Genomic DNA, 22,531 nt, shown 5'->3' on the forward strand with positions numbered 1-22,531 from the left:
TAGTTATGTATATATATAGTTTTGGGGTATATTTGGGTTATCTTAATTATTGTTAAATAAAATTATTTTGAGTGATAAATGCTATTTTCTCATTTATGAATTTCATTCACTATTTTCTTATGTTTAAAGTATAAATATATTATTTTCATTATTCTTTCTTATATATGTATTAGATAGTATATTTTCTTTTACTCTTATTTTATGTCTTTTGGGCTAAAATGTGTAAATATATATCTATATTATTTTCTTTATTTCTTTTGGTCATTTATGAGTCCATGTTTCAAATCGGCTTCACTTGGAAAAATTAATTTTTGGGCCTAAATGTGTTTATTGATGTAATTATAATAGTTAGAGAGTCCATTAAATAAGTGGGGAAAATAAGTCACAAAAAGAGTGTTTTCAATTAAATTATTTAAGCTAATGAGCTTTCTTAAATCTCTAATGTAGATAAATAGAGTCATTTTGGTTGATATTTCAAATCGTCTTCTAAACACCACGTTTTAAAACCTTAGTCAGTTCCAACGATGGATTAAGCGAACATTGTAATCAAAATCGTTTTCTTTGTTAATAATGGAGATTTTGAATCGCTTTCTTAATGAATTTGTACAAAATAAAATTGACTTGTATGTTTAACCACGTTTTCTTATTAAAAGGCTTTTACTTTAACGTTTCAATTACTCGAGTCGTTCCAACGGCGATTCGGGTAAGCTTCATCAAACGGGGTTTTAAAACGCACCTAAATCGTTCCAACGGCGATTAAGGTGCGAACCATGTAATAAACATCGTTTTGGAGAAATAAGTTAATGTAGAATAGACACACAACATAACATTTAAATACGGTTGTAAATAAATCACTTCTTTCTTCCCCCTCTCTGTGTATGTATAAACATAAACGGGTGATTCTTTACTGATGTGGCTTTTCAATATCATATGCTCAAAATGGTTTCCAAAAAGAGAAAGAAAAAGGTTTCAAATGAATTTTAAACTTAAAGAAGTATACGATTAGTCCGTTATCGCCTAACATGCTGAGTAGGAGGCCGGTGGTTCATAACCGGGCGATGTCAGGGTGCCTAGTAGCCTTTCTCCGGAAAGGAGCTAGCCTTCTCGGCTCGTACCTAAGTTTCCCGAACCCACACCGGTCTCCCGCAAGGGATCGGTGTTCATTTTCCCATTCGTGGGTGGCGACTCTTCCATATCTCCGAGCTCCGGTCCTGCCGAGCAGCTTGATTCCGTGATTGGTTGCTTTCGGCGCCAATCACCGCTTATGTCGCCATGAGGTTGTCCACCCCCCGGTCCGTCCGGGAGATTAGGCCGCGGCACCTCGTTTAACAACAGCATTGAGATTCCTAATGATTGAAATTTTATACTTCTGAAGTGACTCCCCCGTAAGGGTTGCATCTATTGACTTAAGTTAACTCTAAACCTTCTAAGATTTAATCGAGTAAAATTAAGACATGCCTATACTGACTTAGTTCAATTCTAGACCTTCCAAGATCTAATTCAGATGAGCCTAGGTCAGCTTTCAGAAGAGTTCAATATTTGACACATATGTTTACTCAGTTCGATACACAGTCAGTTTAGGTATCAGAGTTATGAAGGGATATATCAGAGCTAATGTGTACTGAGTATTTTAATTTTGTTTGTTTGTTCATTTAAGACAGATCAGCACAAAGCACAATAAGTAAGTAAGCATCACATAAGATTTATCAGTTTGAACAAAAGATGCATTAATATATATAGATGGTCAGCATTTGACAAAATAGAATATGCCAGATAAAGATACAAGTCAAGAACTAAGATTTGCCTGTCCCTTTGGCAATTCTTTGCTGCTGACCCTGAGTTGCGGAACCCGATGCCTCTCCTGTTTTCTGCTGAGTTCTAGCAGCATGCGTTTCTTTCTCCCCCGTTTTGCTAGCATCAGATGTGGGAGGAGAAAATTGTTGAAACACCTTTCCACAAGATTTTGATTTGACAAAATCATCCATGATTAAGAGGCAATTAAATTTAGATGCTTTGATTTAATTGTACTAATATGTTTGTTAAATATTGAGTGCAAAAATATATAAAGTAAAGACAGGACAAAAGCCAGCATAAACGAAGCTGAGTAGAATAGAACTCAGCATGACAGAATAGAAGCTGAGTGGAGTTAAAATTCAGAAGCAAAATGAAGCTGACTAAAGTTGAAGAATTCTTCAGGAGCGGTTAAACAGAACGGAGCTGACCTTGAAGGAACTCAGCATGAACGTTGAACATTTGAAAAGAACAAACGAAGCTGAGTAACAGTCAGGACAGCATGAAGGATCCGTTCACTAAAAGACAAAGTCTGCCAATCTTCTGCACCAATAATTGGAACCTCGAAGACACCTAAAAGACTAATTCCAAGAGTCATGGGACGTTGGATTATTGGAAACACACAACTGGAACAAACAGACAAACCAGATGCTAGAAGACAAACCTGACGCCTGAAGAAAACAGAGAAAGGGAATGGAGGTGCAGTTTGAAGCTTTCTAGAAATTGTTCCCCAAAAGAGCCGTTTTGATGTTAACGGTTAGGACATTTCAAAACGATCAAATCTACAGATTTCCTTCTATAAAAGGACAGTCGAAAAACTCGGATAATCACTGAAGCATCAAAAGAAAAATACAAGAGAGAAAGTTTCAAAAAGCACTCAAATACAAAAAGAATCTTACACCGACTTTTCTATTCTATGTGTAAATGCTAGATTGATTTGTAATCATCTAAAGTGTTCTTTAGTTCAAAAAGAACAAATCTGTGATCAATAGGAATATTGAGAGAGTAAAGCTGAGTGCTTGGTTGGAAGCATTTCAGTGGTAAAGAAATCTAGGTGTTGGGTTGTAGCACTTAGTAGGAGTTGAGTAGACGAATAGAGGAAGGTACTCTTGCATATTCAACTGCCTTGTAATCGGTTTATGCTCTACCTTTAAAAAGCTCAGTATTGGATTCAAAAATCCCGGAGGACTCTGGGGACTGGACGTAGGCAGAGAGGCCGAACCAGGATAAGTGATACTGAGTAATCTCTAAACTCTCTCTTATAATTGCATGTGTTGTTTACTTTATTTACTCAGCATATAAATTGTCTAAGTTGATCTTGAGTAAGTAAATGGTGCTGAGTTAGAAGCTGACCTCCAAGAGTGTCAATTCTCAACTCACAAGAAAACAACTTTAGTCAACATCTGACTAAAGCTGTCTTCAAACATATCTCACCAAGCTGACCATAAGCTGAATTAATAAACTCTCAAAATAACTTCCAGTCAGCTTAATTAAAACATGAAAAAGTTATAATAGTTCCTAACCCCCCCCTTGGAACTAATTACCAGGGACCAACAAGTGGTATCAGAGCCTAAGCTCACTACTCAAAGATTTAACAATCTTGAGCTGATCCCTAAAAATGGGTAAGAATAGCACTCGTTTCCTTCCTGGAAACCAAACAACGCAGATACTCCCTGAGGGGTTATCGATCACTAGACCTCTCCTATTCTTTGGATCAAACTATACTTTCTGGAAGAATAGGATGAAGAACTTTATACAAGCCACAAACATAAGTGCATGGCTTGCAATTGTTCAAGGTCCACATGTGCCATACAAAACTGTTAACAATGAGAAAATTATTAAAAGTGAGGCTGAGTGGACAGAGGATGACCTCAGAAAATTACAAAATAATGCTTCGGCTATAAACATGCTTCACTGTGCGTTAGATGCTGCAGAATACAATAAGATTTTAGGTTGTGAGTCAGTATAAGAGATTTGGAAGAAGCTTGAAGTAACCTATGAAGGCACAAGCAAAGTTAAGGAGTCTAAAGTCAATCAACATATGAGACTCTACGAGCTGTTTGAGGTGAAGGAGAATGAAGACATCTCAGAGATGAACGCAAGGTTCACAAACATTATAAATGAGCTAAAAAGGCTTGGAAAGAACTTCACTGAAGAAGAACAGGTGAAGAAAATTCTGAGAAGTCTGCCCAAGAGCTGGCAAGCAAAGAAAACAACCGTAGAAGAAGCCCAAGACTTGACTACCTACAAATATGATGAACTGATCGGTTCCCTGCTGACCCATGAAATCTCTATGAAAAACTTTGAAGCCAAAGAGAAAGAAAAATCAGAAGATAAGAAACAAAAATCCCTTGTCATGAAAGCTGACTCAACTGAAGCGGAGTCAACTGATGATGAGGAACTAGCCATGTTCACCAGAAAGATGAAAAAGCTGTTCAGGAGAAATGATAGAAATGGCAAAAGATCATTTAGAAGAAATGATAAGTACAAAGCTGAGTCAAGTGACAAGTACAAGAAGGACAGCTCGAAATCTGTCACATGTTTTGAGTGTCATCAAACCGGGCACATCAAGTCAAGCTGTCCCAACCTCAAGAAAGAGAAGAAGGGAAGCAAAAAGGCTATGGTAGCCACGTGGAGTGACAGTGATGAGTCAACATCATCTGAAGCTGAGCAAAATGAAACAGCCAGCATATGTTTTATGGCAAATGATGGAGCTGACCAATCCCAATCTGAGCATGCTAACCTCTCTGATGAAACTGACCAGGAGAATCACAACAATGAGGTAACATCCTTACTTTTGCTTAGAAACGAAATGGTAAATGCCCTGAGTGACTTATATACACTAACTAAGAAGTGTAACAAAAAGATTAAGGCACTCAGCAGGCGCTGTGATGAGATTGAAGAGGTCAAGCTGAGTGACCTCCGATATCTTCTCTAGGACAACTCTGACTTGCATACCAACATGCAAATCTTACATAAGTTTGTCACGGAGGTTCAATCTGAGTCAAAGAAACTTAGAAAGGATATCACAACGTTACAAAGTAAAGAGAAGGGCTAAAAAAGAAATAAAGCCCATGCTGAGTACGCAAATACTAGTCAGCATAAGCAAGTTACTCAATGTGAGTGTTGTGGAAAAAGGGGACACACAAAGGATGTATGTTGGCATAACAAGCGGACTGTCCAATGTGACTTCTGCAGAAGAAAAGGACATACCACAAAAGTATGTTGGCATGCCCAACACAATAATGCTGACTATACTCAGTTCAACCCACAAAGGGTACCTTTTTGTGATTTCTGTGGTAAGCCAGGCCACACCATAAAAGTATGTCGTCACAAGCTAAAATATGATTTTGCACCTGTTTATACTAACAAGAAAGGACCCAAAAGAAATTGGGTACCTAAAAATGAATAGTTTGAACTGCAGGTCAGCTTGACATGCGTGGAGAAGTCAAAACTATGGTATATAGACAGCGCATGCTCAAGGCATATGACAGGTGATGAAACTCAGTTCATCACACTAGAGCTTAAACGAGGTGGAAGTGTAAGCTTTGGAGACAACAAGAAGGGTAAGATAGTCGGATCAGGTACTATCGGAGGTAACCCAACTATTGAGTCTATCTCCTTAGTTAAAGGTCTCAAATACAATCTGCTGAGTGTAGCTCAGCTTTGCAAAAGCGGCAGAAAGGTTGTATTTGATGATACTAAGTGTCAAATACTCGAGGGAAATACAAATGAACTGATTTTGACTGCCCCTCGTGTAGAAAATGTATATATGTTAAACTTAGAAAAACAGTTTTCTAAAAACATATGCCTAGTGTCTAAAGAGGACAACTCCTGGCTATGGCATAGAAGACTTGGGCATGTCAGCATGGACCTTCTTGCCAAATTAGCTAGAAAGCAATTGGTTGAGGGATTACCCAAATTAAAGTTTGAAAAAGATCAACTATGTAAAGCGTGTCAGCAAGGCAAACAAACTAAAAAGTCATTTCATAGCAAAAATATTGTCTCACCATTGGAATTACTACACTTGGATCTTTTTGGACCTATCCAGCCACTCAGCTTGGGAGGTAAGAAATTCTCCTTGGTTATTGTAGATGATTTCTCTCGATACACTTGGATCATCTTGCTGAGTAGTAAGGATGAAACTTTTGAGATGTTTACCACAATGATCAAAAAGCTTGAAAATGACAAAGACCTAAGAGTAGCTCACATTAGAAGCGACAATGGTGGTGAATTCAAAAACCAGCAGTTTGATGAATTCTGTGAAACCAGTGGTATTGACCACAACTTCTCTGCTCCTAGAACACCTCAACAGAACTAAGATTTGCATGTCCCTTTGGCAATTCTTTGCTGCTGACCCTGAGTTGCGGAACCCGATGCCTCTCCTGTTTTCTGCTGAGTTCTAGCAGCATGCGTTTCTTTCTCCCCCGTTTTTCCAGCATCAGATGTGGGAGGAGAAAATTGTTGAAACACCTTTCCACAAGATTTTGATTTGACAAAATCATCCATGATTAAGAGGCAATTAAATTTAGATGCTTTGATTTAATTGTACTAATATGTTTGTTAAATATTGAGTGCAAAAATATATAAAGTAAAGACAGGACAAAAGCCAGCATAAACGAAGCTGAGTAGAACGGAACTCAGCATGACAGAATAGAAGCTGAGTGGAGTTAAAATTCAGAAGCAAAACGAAGCTGACTAAAGTTGAAGACTTCTTTAGGAGCGGTTAAACAGAATGGAGCTGACCTTGAAGGAACTCAGCATGAATGTTGAACATTCGAAAAGAACAAACGAAGCTGAGTAACAGTCAGGACAGCATGAAGGATCCGTTCACTAAAAGACAAAGTCTGCCAATCTTCTGCACCAATAATTGGAATCTCGAAGACACCTAAAAGACTAATTCCAAGAGTCATGGGACGTTGGATTATTGGAAACAGACAACTGGCACAAACAGACAAACCAGACGCTAGAAGACAAACCTGACGCCTGAAGAAAACAGAGAAAGGGAATGGAGGTGCAGTCTGAAGCTTTCCAGAAATTGTTCCCCAAAAGAGCCGTTTTGATGTTAATGGTTAGGACATTTCAAAACGATCAAATCTACAGATTTCCTTCTATAAAAGGACAATCGAAAAACTTGGATAATCAGTGAAGCATCGAAAGAAAAATACAAGAGAGAAAGTTTCAAAAAGCACTCAAATACAAAAAGAATCTTACACCGACTTTTCTATTCTATGTGTAAATGCTAGATTGATTTGTAATCATCTAAAGTGTTCTTTAGTTCAAAAAGAACAAATCTGTGATCAATAGGAATATTGAGAGAGTAAAGCTGAGTGCTTGGTTGGAAGCATTTCAGTGGTAAAGAAATCTAGGTGCTGGGTTGTAGCACTTAGTAGGAGTTGAGTAGACGAATAGAGGAAGGTACTCTTGCATATTCAACTGCCTTGTAATCGGTTTGTGCTCTACCTTTAAAGAGCTCAGTATTGGATTCAAAAATCCCGGAGGACTCTGGGGATTGGACGTAGGCAGAGAGGCCGAACCAGGATAAGTGATACTGAGTAATCTCTAAACTCTCTCTTATAATTGCATGTGTTGTTTACTTTATTTACTCAGCATATAAATTGTCTAAGCTGATCTTGAGTAAGTAAGTGGTGCTGAGTTAGAAGCTGACCTCCAAGAGTGTCAATTCTCAACTCACAAGAAAACAACTTTAGTCAACATCTGACTAAAGTTGTCTTCAAACATATCTCACCAAGCTGACCATAAGCTGAATTAATAAACTCTCAAAATAACTTCCAGTCAGCTTAATTAAAACACGAAAAAGTTATAATAGTTCCTAACCCCCCCCCCCCTTGGAACTAATTACCAGGGACCAACAAAAATGTCTCGCGAAGAACAGCACGAGTCAGTTTGGCTGAGTATGTTTGAAGTTGACTTGTACTCTCCCGAAGACCGTCGAAGACAGCCATGCCATCGTCCAGAGTGGCAGCAGGGATCCTAATGTTAGAACTGAGCATGCTCAAAAGATACTCCTGTGATTTTCCAATCCAAGTGATAGATTCTGACAGCTTGGCATAAGATTGATGGTACATCTTGAGCAACGCAGCATCATAGAACTGACGTTGAGCCTTTGAATGCCGAAGTTGTTTAAATGTGGCTTGAGAGTACTGTAGAATCTCATTTGTCTTTACTTGATCAGTGTCCGTTTCTTCTTTACTCAAGTTGAGTAGGCGAACAGCTTCACTAATTTGCTCAATAGAACACTGGGAGGAGGAGGAGATTAATTCACGAGCTCCGGTCAGCTCAGAACTTAGCTGGGTGAAAAGCTGATTAACCTCAGTAGAGGTTGCATAGTGTGAGTTCGCAGCTGACAAAGTATTGAGTTGGCCCTTGAGGGAGTTCATATGATTGACCATTGTCAACTAGAGTTCAGCCAGCTTTACGATTGATTCTTGCTTGGGTTGTTGAGATTGAAAAGATGTCATGACACTCAATAAGTCCTTGAGACCCTTGATTTCAGATAGAAGCTGAGTGACAGAAGATATGTGTGTAGGCTCAACATGGACAGACCCAGCAGCATCGGCATGAGATTGGTTAATATCCTGAGGTAGTGATTGAGCTGAGTCAATGATTCTTCACCCAGACTCAGTTGCATGCAAGTAAGCGTAAGTCTCATCAGGATGATGCTCAGCTGCCGGAATTGGAATAGCACCGGATGGAGGAGGTGTTTGGTGCTGTCCAGAATTAGATGTGCCAGCATGGTCAGCAGCTGGACTTTGATTCAAATTACCAGCAGGAACTAACTGGCTTTCATTCCGCGTCGAAGGATTTGGAAGAGGTGGATCGGCAGAGATATTGATCTGTTCACAGTCAGCTTGAAGTTGAGTTGAAGGTGAAGGTGGAGGAATGTCAGAGCTGACTTGAGCAGGATTTTCCTGTGCTAACTCAATTGTTTGATCAGCAGGAACCTCGAGCACTTGCTCGGCAGAAAATGGACCTTGAGGAGCTTTGGGGTCGGCTTGTTCCTCAGCTTGAGAAACAGAGGCTTGCTTTTTCTCGATTTGGTCCAAACTTGGTTCAATGGCGGTGTTGAAGAACTGGAACTGGAGTGTGGTAAGGTCAGAGATTGGTTCCCTTAGCAGAGAATCGTCCAGAAGGTCAATAACTGGAGATTTTTGAGCCTTTCGTTTGAGGTGTTTGCCTGTCCTAACTTTTGGAGGAGAAGGATCAGCAGGAATGGAGTCAAATGACTCAGAAGAGGAGTTCAGTCCAAGGTCAACATTGATACCTTCCATAACCTTGTCCTGCACAAGCTGCTCAGTTTGAGTCTCAATCTTCTCAGCATCAACTGTTTAGTTTTGCTCAGCAGCAACATCCTTACTTGGCTCAGCATCAGCTGTCCTTTCAACATCAAACTGACCTTCATCATTACCCAGTTCTTCTTCTTGGTCAGCAGGAGGTTTCTCAAGATCAATTTCTTAACTTCTCACAAAGTGTGAGTCTTCAGAGACCAAAAAGTCAAGAGGAGGTGCATCAATTGGCTTTAACCCAGAAGTTTTCTTCTTTTTCTCCAAAGGTTGCTCAGGGGTTTCCTCACTTTCTTCTTCAGGCTCAACTTGCCTTTTTCGTTTCTCTGCTGACTTAGGTTCCTCCTGACCTTGCTCAGCATCAGCTTTCTTTGCACTAGAGAAAACCGAATCTTCTTCGGAGCTGTGTTAATGTCTTTAGGTGATGTTTGGGCAGCTTTCCTCTTCTTATCCTGTCTAGTACGGTCAGCAGGTTCCTTGTTTACCACCACTTTCTTTCCTTTCTTGGTTGGCATAGCTTGTGCCCCTCCCTCAGCATTACTGATAGGGGTCAAAAACCCCTATCTTTGGGTACGGTTTTAGGACGGTTTTTAGCATTATTTAGTTAATAAGCGAGCAATTCTCGCATTTAAATGCTTTTGTGTGAGTTAGTTAGAAATTGGAAATATTTTATTTACTTTTCGTTGTTTAGGCTCGTTTTATGATCAATTTAGGCAAATACGGCCAAAATGGCATGCATATTATAATTCCGTTATCTTTTGAAGCTAATTGTTCCGTCAAAAGTCGCACCAAATGAAGCGTTTGCTCAAAATAAGCGATTGACAGGTCAATTTAGCATTTGGACTAATGTTATCTGGAGTTTTTGTGCATACGCAGGGATAAGTTCGGGCGAAAAAACACATTGTTGGCATTCGGCAATCGCGCGGGGGCGTATCGGGCAAGACTGCTCGACGAACTGGCCTATTTTAGGCCAGCTCGCCGAGCTGGCTATGCCTGCTCGGGCGAGCTGGCCAGCCAGCTCGCCGATCAGGCCCTCAAAAGCCTGCTCGCCGAGCAGCTTGCCCTGCTCGCCGAGCAGACCTGCGGGAATTGGTCAAAAAGACCAATTCCGCCCCCACGACTTCCTACCTTCATAAGGACACGAAATAGGTCAAGAAAAGGGCCCGAGCCACGCCTATAAATAGGATTTTTTCAATGTAAATTAAACATCTTTTATCTTTGTAATTTTCTTAGCTTTTCATCTTGAGAAATCCTCTCCACCTCCTCCATAGCCTTCAAACCTCCATTGAAGACACCTCCGAAGCTCCGCTCACCGAGGATTGCTCAAGCACCATCCTTAAGTCCTAGGAAGATGCCTGCATTGGTAGACAGGTTCCCTGAAAGGGATTTTTCTTCTTTTATATTCTGTCTAGCCTCTGATCCATGTTATGAATCCTAGGCTCATTGTATCTTCGTGACAATACTTTCATCTTTGATATATATTATAGTTTTGTTCATTCAATTGTTTTATTGCTTTAATCTTTGTCTTACGCTTTGTCTGATTGGTTTAACTCATTCGATAATCCCAAAATTAAGTTGGCACATATTGCGAGCTGAATCTGACCTAGTCAGTTCCTATAGGATTGACGACCCTATAGAGATTAAGCCCAAATTGCTGAGCCTTAGAGCTAGTTCCGGCCTTACAAGGGAATCACGAACTAGGGACCTTAGGAGGATAGGTAGGGTTAATCACCTCGGACACAAGTGACTTAGATTTTAATTCAATTGCTTAAACAAACTATTTTCATTATCATCGTATCCCTTCATGTTCCTTCGGATAATTGCATTGGTAAAAGATCATCTAGGAGTAGTTTAACTTAATTAGGGGTAGAGTAACTTAATTAGGCGTAGAATAACTTAGTTAGAATCAGATAACTTAGCTAGGAATAGTATAATTCAACCTAGGAGTAGATTAACTTAGAAAAACAAACTCAAAACCCCCTAAGCCTAGATAACACCTGAAACCAAGTAGCTCGATACTTGCAGAAATAAATCCTGTGGACGATACCTGGACTTTTCCAGAAATTTATTACTTGATAACGATAGGGTACACTTATCCCTAAGATCGGCCTCCCTCCACAACCGCGTGAGGCTGCGTTAATTACCTGCTTCCTCATTCTCTTCAACAACCCCCTTTCCTTTCTTAGACTTGAGGGGTTGGTTCTATGCTAACCCAAACAGCAATGCCACTGTGATCTCAGTACCCCATGACTCAGCTTCACCAACCGTGTTTACCTGTTGGTCTTCAAGAATTCTCGTGATGAGGGAGCCCATCCTGAGTTTCCTAGTACTCCGTTGGAATGCACCGATAAGAAAGACAGGCATATTAAGTGGTTGGTAGGTCAGCATATGCCAGATAAAATTCTGCTCGAAATTTGAGGCTGATGAGGCAGAGTTGACTTTAGGGAATATGAAGTTGGTCAGGATGTAATGAGCCATTTTTTGATTCTGACCCATACATGTACTGGCTATTTCTCCTTTGTGAGTCGTCGGTTTACAGAACTCAATAGGGTAGTCAAGTTTGACGTTTGTGGTTCTGAATTCTTTACCTTTGTTCGGCAGCTTTAGCAAAGTTGCTAGATAGGATGGAGTTATTGTGATGTCCTTGCCTGTGACCTTGGTGACTAGATGGTCGGCGTTGTCCTTATCCACTTTGAGATTCGAATAAAATTCCCTTACTAACTGGGGGTAAGTTTTACCGGACAGAGAAAAGAATTCTGACCAACCGTTTTTAGAGATCCATTCGCAGAACGACTTCTCAGCTGTTACAAAACTTAGGGAGAACCACCGGCAACGAAGTACCTCACAATTCTTTACACAGTTGTAAACCTGAAGAAATTCCTTTTCCTTAGGTTGCTTGTCTTTCTTTTCCTTCTTCTTTTTCGAAGAGGTTGCTTGGTCAGTATGAGGGTTCTTGCTCGGAGTATTGACCTTGGATTGGTCATGCTGACCATGACCTTGAGACTCACTTGAGGTCTCAACATATTCCTGCTGAGCAGGAGACGGAGGGTTTTCATCGGAGCGATTTTGGTCGTAATCGCCATCGGAGATGTTTTGAGAATCAGACATGATTTTCGCAAGGATTTTAGAGAGGTTTTAGGATTTAAGAGAGAGAAAGATTGAATGCCAGGAATTTTGAAGTTAAAGAGGTATGAGTGGGAATTCGTCCACTATTTATAAGGATGCCAAGTTGATCGAAGGGGTTGGAATAGCCGTTTCACCTCGAGATGATCAATCGACAATAATTCTGAAATTTATGACACAATCGGCTCATGTTTTTCTAATTATTGCGCTTACGTCATCCTAGGTGGCTATTAATGCGCGTGCTAGCATTTATTGTGCATGAGAGTTTTACTCAGTTTCGAGAAACCTAATCGTTTGAGATTCTAGGACGTCAGTTTTACGTAGAAGGAATGTTCGTGTGCTTAGTAACTCAGTTTGTGATAATCACTCAATATGTATGTCTACTCAGCATAGGGTGATATCGTTCATATTTAGCTCAGCATGCAACAGTCATTAATTTAGCACAAATCACTCAGCATGGTAATCACTCAACATTCAATTTAAACATAGAATTTTATTAAAGAGGATTAGACATACTGATAGCTTCCCTTAGTATGTTAAATTGCTCACGAGCCAGAGGCTTTGTGAAGATATCTGCAAGCTGTTCATCTCGATACAACTTGCTGTCTACCGACTTACCTTTCTCGTCAGCACAGAGGACAGTGTCAGTACCCATTGGGGTAGATATGGGCTTACATTCTTCCATATCGAATTTCTTGAACATTTCTTTGGCATACTTAGACTGACTAATGAAGATGCCGTTCTTTCCTTGCTTGATTTGAAGTCCAAGGAAGAAGTTGAGTTCTCCCATCATTGACATCTCGAACTCAGTTTGCATCTGTTTACTAAATTCTTTGCACATAGATTCATCAGTAGCACCAAAGATTATACCATCTACATAAATTTGTGCCAGCATGGTATTTTTACCCTTTTTCTTAATGAATAAGGTTGTGTCAGCTTTGCCTCTGACATAGTTCCTGGTCAGTGATGCGCCTCACGGCGTTCGGTACCGCAAGGCTCACTAAGGGATAAGTGTACTCCGTCGTTATCAAGTAATAAATCTGGAAAGTCCAGGTATCGAATCCACAGGACTTATTTACCACAAGTATCGAGTTACTTGGTCTCAAGTGTTATCTAGGCTTTGTGGGTTTTGAGTTTGTTTGTTTAAGTTAATCTACTCCTAGGTTGAATTATGCTACTCCTAGCTAAGTTATACTAATTCTAGCTAAGTTATTCTACGCCTAATTAAGTTAAACTACTCCTAATTAAGTTATGCTACTCCTAGGTGATCTTTCACTAATGCAATTACCCGAAGGAACATGGTATGAACGATAATAATGAAGTTAGGTTATTAGGTCTATAGATTAAAAACCTAATCTAAGTCACTTGTATTCAAGGCGATTAACCCTACTTACCCTCCTGAAGTTCCTAGTGCGTGATTCCCTTGTAAGGCCGAAACTAGGTTTAAGGCTCAGCAATTTGGGCTTAATCAACTAAGAGGTCGTCAATCTCCTAGGCTCTGACTAGGTCAGATTCAGCTCACAATATGTGCCTACTCGATTTTGAGGCTTTTGAATGAGTTAAACCAATTGAATAGAGCGTAAGACAAAGATTAAACAAATAATCATAGAACAAAACAAGAGCTAAAATATTATTAAAGGCGAAGAACAATGTCACAGGATACAATTAGCCTAGGATTCATAGACTGTATCAAAGAGTACAAACAAGGAAAGATAAAAGGAGATACGAAAATCCCTTTCAGGGAACCTGTCTACTCTGCAGCCGGCTTCCTAGGTCTTAAGGACGGACCTTGAATATTCCTCGGAGAACAGCTTTGAAGGAGCTTCAATGGAGGTTGAAGAAGATGGAGGAGATGGAGAGGAATTTCAAGGGGAAAGCTAAAGTAAATTACAATAATGAAAGATGTCTAATTTACAATGGAAAAGTTCTATTTATAGTTGTAGCTCGGGCCCTCTTTTTGACCTATTTCGTGTCCTTGTGCAGGTTGGAAGTCGTGGGACCGGTCGTGGAGTTGTGGGGTCAAAATTGACTTTTTTTGACCAATTCTCGCAGGTCGGCTCGCCGAGCAGGGCGTGCTGCTCGGCGAGCTGGCCCCCAGCTCGCCCGAGCAGGCCTTTGGAGGCCTGCTCGTCGCGAGCTGGCATGGCCAGCTCGCTCGAGCTAGCCCCTGGAGGCCTGCTCGGCGAGCCGTTTTTCCCTGCACGGTTGCTCGATGTTCCACGATGTAATTTTCGCCCGAATTTCCCCTACGCATGCACGAAAACTCCAAATAACATTAGTCTCGAGGCTAAATTGACCCGCCAATCGCTTATTTTGCGCAAACGCTCCGTTTGGTGCAACTTTCGGTGGATCAATTAGCTATAAAAGATAACGGAATTATAACATACATGCCATTTTGGCCTTATTTGCCTAAAATGATCAGAAAACGAGCCTAAACAACAAAAAGTTAATAAAACATTTCCAATTCCTAACTAACTCACACAAAGGCATATAAATGCGAGAATTGCTCGCTTATTCATGAAATAGAACTAAAAACTATCCTAAGACCGTACCCAAAGATAGGGGGTTTTGACCCCTATCAAACCTCCTCGCACTTAAAACTTTACTTGTCCCCAAGTAAACTAAAAAACTAAACCCGCAATCACAAGCAAGCTAGAAAACCTCCCGATTTGACTAGGTGCTTGACGCAATTTCGAGCATCTGTAATTACATGCATTCGAAAATACAAAGTAGAGACACGATATCCAAAAGCCGCATTTCAATTATCATAGGTCATATGTTTTAAGAAAAAGGACACATGTTCAATTAAACGAGCTTAAGGGGATCGCTAAGTAAAACACCTCACCGTAGGTAGTTCACTCATTTCACACAATTTTGGTGGCTAAAGTGTTTACTCTCGGCTTATGTTCTTGCTTACGATTACGTTGATTTTGCACGTTCATCCGAGTTCCTCTACTATGCTATATGACTCCGATGATATCAAAAACAGCCTCGAATTGGGGTTGTAATGTGGTTAGAGGGTTAAAGGTACAACAAGGGTTAATAGTTCTAGCGCTAGAAAACAAAGTTAAAATGGCTTTAGCGAATATGAAGTGACTGAGCTTTTTTATTCATTATATTTTTTTTCTTTTGAGACGTTTTGATTTTAAGAACTGGGGAATGAAGTTCTCCCTTTTTGTTCGTCACTTTTCTTTTCTTTTTCTGTTTTTTTTTTCTTTTTGGATAGTATTGCTCAATCACTTCTTAGCCTTTTGGCTTGCTACTATAATGCCATAAACAAAGACAAAGCGCTAGAAGAAAACAAAGGCTCAATGTGAGCTTTGCAAAAACTTGGGTTAACTAACAAACCAAGTGATGGTTTGCAAACAATTGGGTTAGAACGAAAGAAAAATCTACAAACTACAAAAATACAGGCTCAAAGGGGCTTCCTAGAGTAGATGAAAAAGAGAAAATAAGGTAAAGAAAAAGGTTAATTCTAATGAGGTTGATTCATCATTTAACATCTCAAGTCATCGCATGTAGGTTCAACTCAGTATTAAGTGCAAAATCTGTAATCTTTCCACAAGTCAAAGCATTCACACAAAAATGTCAAGAAAAAGAGCTTTTTGATGTTCGCTCTTAGGCTCAAATTCAACTCACAATTCTTTGGGTTTCAATTTTGTGCTTACTATTTCTCCCCAAACTCAAGTTTAATATCACATGCCTTCAATTCTTAAGTTATCTACCTAAGTAACGATTTTAGCATTTCTTCAAAAATAGGGTCTAAATGCAAACTTTAGCTCATGCTTTTACAGATACAAGGATTGTGTCCTACACCTAAACTAGTTGTCATGCAATTTTAGATTCGGTTCTCAGCCCTCAAGGAAAAGTAACGAAGTTTAGATTCGAAGGAGGTTCACGGTTTTAGGTCCTAAACATGCAAAAACATAAATAGAACCCAAAAACGCTAAACTAAACTAGACACGACGCAACAAAAATTTAAAAATTATACAAATTTTTGTAAGTTTGTCTACCCCTCCTCCTCACACTTAAATCATGCAATAAGTTCCAACATTGCATACAAAACCATCAAGCGCATGTGCAAAAAGTTAAGGTGGAGAAGACAACTTACTGATTTTATCGCAATCGCCAAAAACTTGATGATTTGCGGTGCCAAATTTTTTTTTCTTTTATTTATTTATTTATTTAGCTTCGTTCGGAAAAAAATCCCAAAATGTTGCTTATGTCGCCCGAGCAGCTCGGCGAGTGCCCAGCTCGCCTGAGCTGGAGTGCCCAACGATCTGGGCGGCAGTGCCCAGCTCGCCCGAGCTGGGCCTCCCGGGGCGAAATTACAATTTTTTTCAGCTCGTCGCGAGCTGGCCGACAGAAGGTCCGAAAATAATTTTTTTATTTTTTTATTTTTTTATTTTTTTTATTTTTTATTCTAAACCCGAACACTTAAAAAAAACGTAAAAGAAAACTAAACAACTAAACTAAAAGATCAATGTATAATCTAAATAAAATAAACCTGAAAAGCTTTATTAAAACTTGGGTTGCCTCCCAAGAAGCGCTACGTTATAGTCGGTGAGCTCGACATAGAATTCCCGCCTAGGTGTATACTGACATTCGCGTTAGGAACTCGAATTCCTTAACAAATAATCCATACCTACAAAATGGATTAGGAGCCTCAAATGAGTTAAATAAAAACAAGAGGCCAAATTTAAACAAATTATGAAAACGTCTGGTTTGCTCCCTTTTGGATTCTCTTGGTAGGTCGAAGAGAATGAAAACTTCTAAACAAGGAGTAAATCCAAACTTTTCTAACTTTTGAGGAAAAGGTAGTTCATATATACAAGCTTCGATCTGATCATTTATTTCTATCACATGATTTAGGATTTTAGGTTTTGTGCCAGGGTTGCTTACCGCTTCCGGTTCCTCACTTACCTTGAGTGATGCATGTGACAGTGGGCTTGGTTCTACCTTTTTGTCGTTCCTCAAGGAGATGGCTTGAGCTGATTCCCTTTGTGGGATTTCTATGTTTTCCTCTATGCCTGGGAGAGCATCTCGGGATTGCTCTTGCATCTCATGCTTTATTTGAGCCAATTGGTTGCTCAAGTCCTTGCAAACCTCCTCGTTGATTGTAAGTCGGGCTGATATTCCTTTCAAAAGGGATAGCACCTCATCTCGTGAGCTAGAGGGTTGTGGAGGAACTTGGCTTGCTTATTCGTAAGGGAACATTCCCAATTCGTTTTCCCTGTGCTCATTAACAAACCTATTTGGAGGCCTCAACATCTTAGGGTTCCCGTAGGACAGATTTGAGTGTTGAGGTCTCCTCCAATCACTACCATAAAAGCTGTAAGAATTGGGGTTAGAATTATACCTTTGGTGATTACCCACAAAACTTACACTTTCATTGGTGTTGAGGCTCAGTTTTGCCATCAAGATATCCATTTTCTTATTTAAGTCGGCCATGGAGGGATTGGGAGCCTCATTCTCCAAGGCATGAATGTATTGTCTTGATGGGATTGTAAACTTTTCAGCTTGCCACTCGACTCTTTCTTGCCAATTCATTGATCAGAGAATGCTGAGAAAAAGTGAAGTTCTAGCACAAAAGTTGATAAGTAAAAGTATATAGTTATGAACAAATACAAAAGATATGAACAAGTATAGAAGTTATAAAGAATTATATCTAAACAGGTATAAACTATATAAACAAATGATATTCACAAACGAATGCCTAAACTAACAAATCGACCTTTGGTTCGATATTGCAGAAGAAATAAATCCCCGGCAACGCCGCCAAAAACTTGTTTATTGGCGGTTGTCGGGTATTTATAGAATTAATCTACTTTCCCCGACAACGGCGCCAAAAACTTGATTATTGGCGGTTATCAGGTATTTATAGAATTAATCTACTTTCCCCGGCAACGGCGCCAAAAACTTGATTATTGGCGGTTGTCGGGTATTTATAGAATTAATCTACTTTCCCCGGCAACGGCGCCAAAAACTTGATGCGCCTCACGGCGTTCGGTACCGCAAGGCTCACTAAGGGATAAGTGTACCACGTCGTTATCAAGTAATAAATCTGGAAAGTCCAGGTATCGAATCCACAGGACTTATTTACCACAAGTATTGAGCTACTTGGTCTCAGGTGTTATCTAGGCTTTGTGGGTTTTGAGTTTGTTTGTTTAAGTTAATCTACTCCTAGGTTGAATAGTGTTACTCCTAGCTAAGTTATACTAATTCTAGCTAAGTTATTCTACGCCTAATTAAGTTAAACTACTCCTAATTAAGTTATGCTACTCCTAGGTGATCTTTCACTAATGCAATTACCCGAAGGAACATGGTATGAACGATAATAATGAAGTTAGGTTATTAGGTCTATTGATTAAAAACCTAATCTAAGTCACTTGTATTCAAGGCGATTAACCCTACTTACCCTCCTGAAGTTCTTAGTGCTTGATTCCCTTGTAAGGCCGAAACTAGGTCTAAGGCTCAGCAATTTGGGCTTAATCAACTAAGAGGTCGTCAATCTCCTAGGCTCTGACTAGGTCAGATTCAGCTCACAATATGTGCCTACTCGATTTTAGGGCTTTTGAATGAGTTAAACCAATTGATAGAGCGTAAGACAAAGATTAAACAAATAATCATAGAACAAAACAAGAGCTAAAATATTATTAAAGGCGAAGAACAATGTCACAGGATACAATTAGCCTAGGATTCATAGACTGTATCAAAGAGTACAAACAAGGAAAGATAAAAGGAGATACGAAAATCCCTTTCAGGGAACCTGTCTACTCTGCAGCCGGCTTCCTAGGTCTTAAGGACGGACCTTGAATATTCCTCGGAGAACAGCTTTGAAGGAGCTTCAATGGAGGTTGAAGAAGATGGAGGAGATGGAGAGGAATTTCAAGGGGAAAGCTAAAGTAAATTACAATAATGAAAGATGTCTAATTTACAATGGAAAAGTTCTATTTATAGTTGTAGCTCGGGCGCTCTTTTTGACCTATTTCGTGTCCTTGTGCAGGTGGGAAGTCGTGGGACGGGTCGTGGAGTCATAGGGTCAAAACTGACTTTTTTGACCAATTCCCGCAGGTCAGCTCGCCGAGCAGGGCGCGCTTCTCGGTGAGCTGGCCTGGCCAGCTCGCCCGAGCTGGCCTATAATGGCCAGCATGGAGGCATGCTCGCCCGAGCTGGCCCAAAGGCCAGCTCGCCCGAGCAGGCCCCTGGAGGCCTGCTCGGTGAGCTGGCATAGCTAGCTCGGCGAGCTGGCCTAAAAAGGCCAGTTCGACGAGCCGTTTTGCCCTGCACGCTTCCGCACGGTTGCTCGATGTTCCATGATGTAATTTTCGCCCGAATTTCCCTGCGCATGCACAAAAACTCCAAATAACATTAGTCTCGAGGCTAAATTGACCCGCCAATTGCTTATTTTGCGCAAACGCTCCGTTTGGTGCGACTTTCGGCGGATCAATTAGCTATAAAAGATAACGGAATTATAACATACATGCCATTTTGGCCTTATTTGCCTAAAATGATCAGAAAATGAGCCTAAACAACAAAAAGTTAATAAAACATCTCCAATTCCTAACTAACTCACACAAAGGCATATAAATGCGAGAATTGCTCGCTTATTCATGAAATAGCACTAAAAACCGTCCTAAAACCGTACCCAAAGATAGGGGTTTTTGACCCCTATCAGTCAGCAGGAAACTGGTCAACCTTTCATACCAAGCACGTGGTGCTTGTTTTAGGCCGTACAAGGCCTTTTTGAGTTTATAAACGTGGTTTGGAAATTTTGGATATTCAAACCCCAGAGGCTGACTAACATATACCTCTTCATTTATAAATCCATTAAGAAAAGCACTTTTGACATCCATTTGATATAGTTTGAAGTTCATGAAACTAGCATATGCACACAATATATGTATAGCCTCTAACCTAGCAACTGGAGCAAAGGTCTCACCATAGTCAATGCCCTCTTGCTGACTATACCCTTGTGCTACAAGTCGGGCTTTGTTTCTGACTACATTGCCTTGCTCATCTAATTTGTTTCTAAAGACCCACTTAGTTCCTATGGTCTTTTGATTCCTAGATTTTGTTACTAAATCCCATACCTCATTTCTTTTGAATTGATCAAGCTCTTCTTGCATAACATTGATCCAGAATTCATCGTGCTCAGCATCGGTGAAGTTCTTTGGTTCATAGACTGAGACGAACGCAACATTGCTAAGATATCTCCTGAGTTAATTTCTTGTCATCAGGTTGTTCTCAGTAGCATCAAGAATGGACTTCTCTGAATGTCCTCTTGGAATTTTTATTTCTTTGGGTAATGTTGAGTTATCAGGAATAGGTGTTTCTACAACATCTGCAGGAGTAGATTGGTCATCAAAGGTAATTTTGAGTTCGTGTTTACCTTTGATCAGTTCTTGTGGTGATGACTCAGCGGCTCCATTTTGGTCAGCGGAAGCTGAACTTAAGTCATTTTGTCGGACTGAGTTGTCTTTCCTGCAGGGTCAGTTTCATCGAACTCAACATGTACAGACTCTTCTACAACCTGAGTTCGTTTATTATACACCCTATACGCTTTACTGTTAGTTGAGTACCTTAGAAAGATCGCTTCGTCAGCTTTAGTATCAAATTTAGCAAGGTTTTCTTTTGTGTTGAGTATAAAACATTTACACCCAAAGGCACGAAAGTAGCCAATGTTGGGCTTTCGTCCTTTTCAAAGTTCATAAGGGGTTTTCTTGAGTATAGGTCTAACTAAAGCCCTATTGAGTATATAACATGCTGTGTGGACAGCTTCACCCCAGAAATACTTTGGAAGCCTATTTTCGCTCAGCATTGTCCTAGCAATTTCAACTATTGTTCTGTTATTCCTTTCAACAACCCCATTTTGTTGAGGAGTCCTAGGAGCAGAAAAATTATGGTCAATGCCACTGGCTTCACAGAATTCATCAAACTGTTGGTTTTTGAATTCTCCACCATTATCACTTCTAATATGAGCTACTTTTAGGTCTTTGTCAGTTTCAAGCCTTTTGACTAATATGGAGAACATCTCAAATGTTTCATCCTTGCTACTCAGCAAGATGATCCAAGTATACCGAGAGAAATCGTCTACAATGACTAAGGAAAATTTCTTACTGCCCAAGCTGAGTGGCTGGACAGGTCCGAAAAGGTCCAAATGTAGTAATTCCAATGGACGCTTGGTTGAGACAATATTTTTATTTTGAAAAGACTTTTTAGTTTGTTTACCTTGCTGACAAGCATTACATAATTGATCTTTCTCAAATTTAAGTTTGGGCAATCCCTCAACTAATTGCTTTCTTGCTAGTTTGGCAAGGAGGTCCATGCTCACATGACCAAGTCTCCTATGCCATAGCCAGGAATTGTCTTCCTTTGACACTAAGCATATTTTTTTTGAAAAATTCTTTTCTAAACTCAACATGTACACATTATCAACACGAGGGGCAGTTAAAATCAAATTGTTTGTTTTTCCCTTGAGTATCTGACACTCAGTGGCATCAAATACAACCTTTCTACCGCTGTCACATAGCTGAGCTTCGCTCAATAGGTTATATTTGAGACCCCTGACTAAGGAGACTGACTCAATAGTAGGGTTACCTCTGATAGTACCTGAACCGACTATCTTACCCTTTTTATTGTCTCTGAAGCTTACACTTCCACCTTATTTACGCTCAAGTGTGATGAATTGAGTTTCATCACCAGTCATGTGCCTCGAGCATGCGCTGTCAATATACCAAAGCTTTGACTTCTCCACGCACCTCAGACTCACCTGCATTTTGAATCATTCATCTTTAGGTACCCAATTCTTTTTGGGTCCTCGTTGGTTAGCATAGGCAGGTGCTACATCATATTTTAATTTGTGACGACATATATTTATTGTGTGGCCAGCTTTACAACAGAAGTCACAATAGGTCACCCTTTGAGAGTGAATTTGTTTCTGGTCAGCACGATTGTGCTGAGCATGTCAACATACCTTAGTGGTATGGCCTTTCTTTCCGCAGAAGTCACATTGGACATTCTACCGAGTATACCAACACACATCAATAGTGTGCCCTCTTTTCCCACAACAGTCACACTGAGTGAACCATTTATGCTGACCAGTACTTTGATACTCAGCATTGGGATAGAACCCTTTCTTAGCCGATTTACTCAGCCGGTTCTGTATGGCTGTGATGTCCTTTCTAAGCTTATTTGACTCAGTTTGGACTTCCGAGACAAAACCATGCATGATTTTCAGATTTTCATCTTGCCTGGTGTTGTCTTGGAGAAGATGTCGGAGATCACTTAATTTGATCTCCTCGATCTCATCA

This window comes from Euphorbia lathyris, chromosome 5 (assembly GCF_963576675.1).
Source record: "Euphorbia lathyris chromosome 5, ddEupLath1.1, whole genome shotgun sequence".
NCBI classification, from domain to species: Eukaryota; Viridiplantae; Streptophyta; class Magnoliopsida; order Malpighiales; family Euphorbiaceae; genus Euphorbia; species Euphorbia lathyris.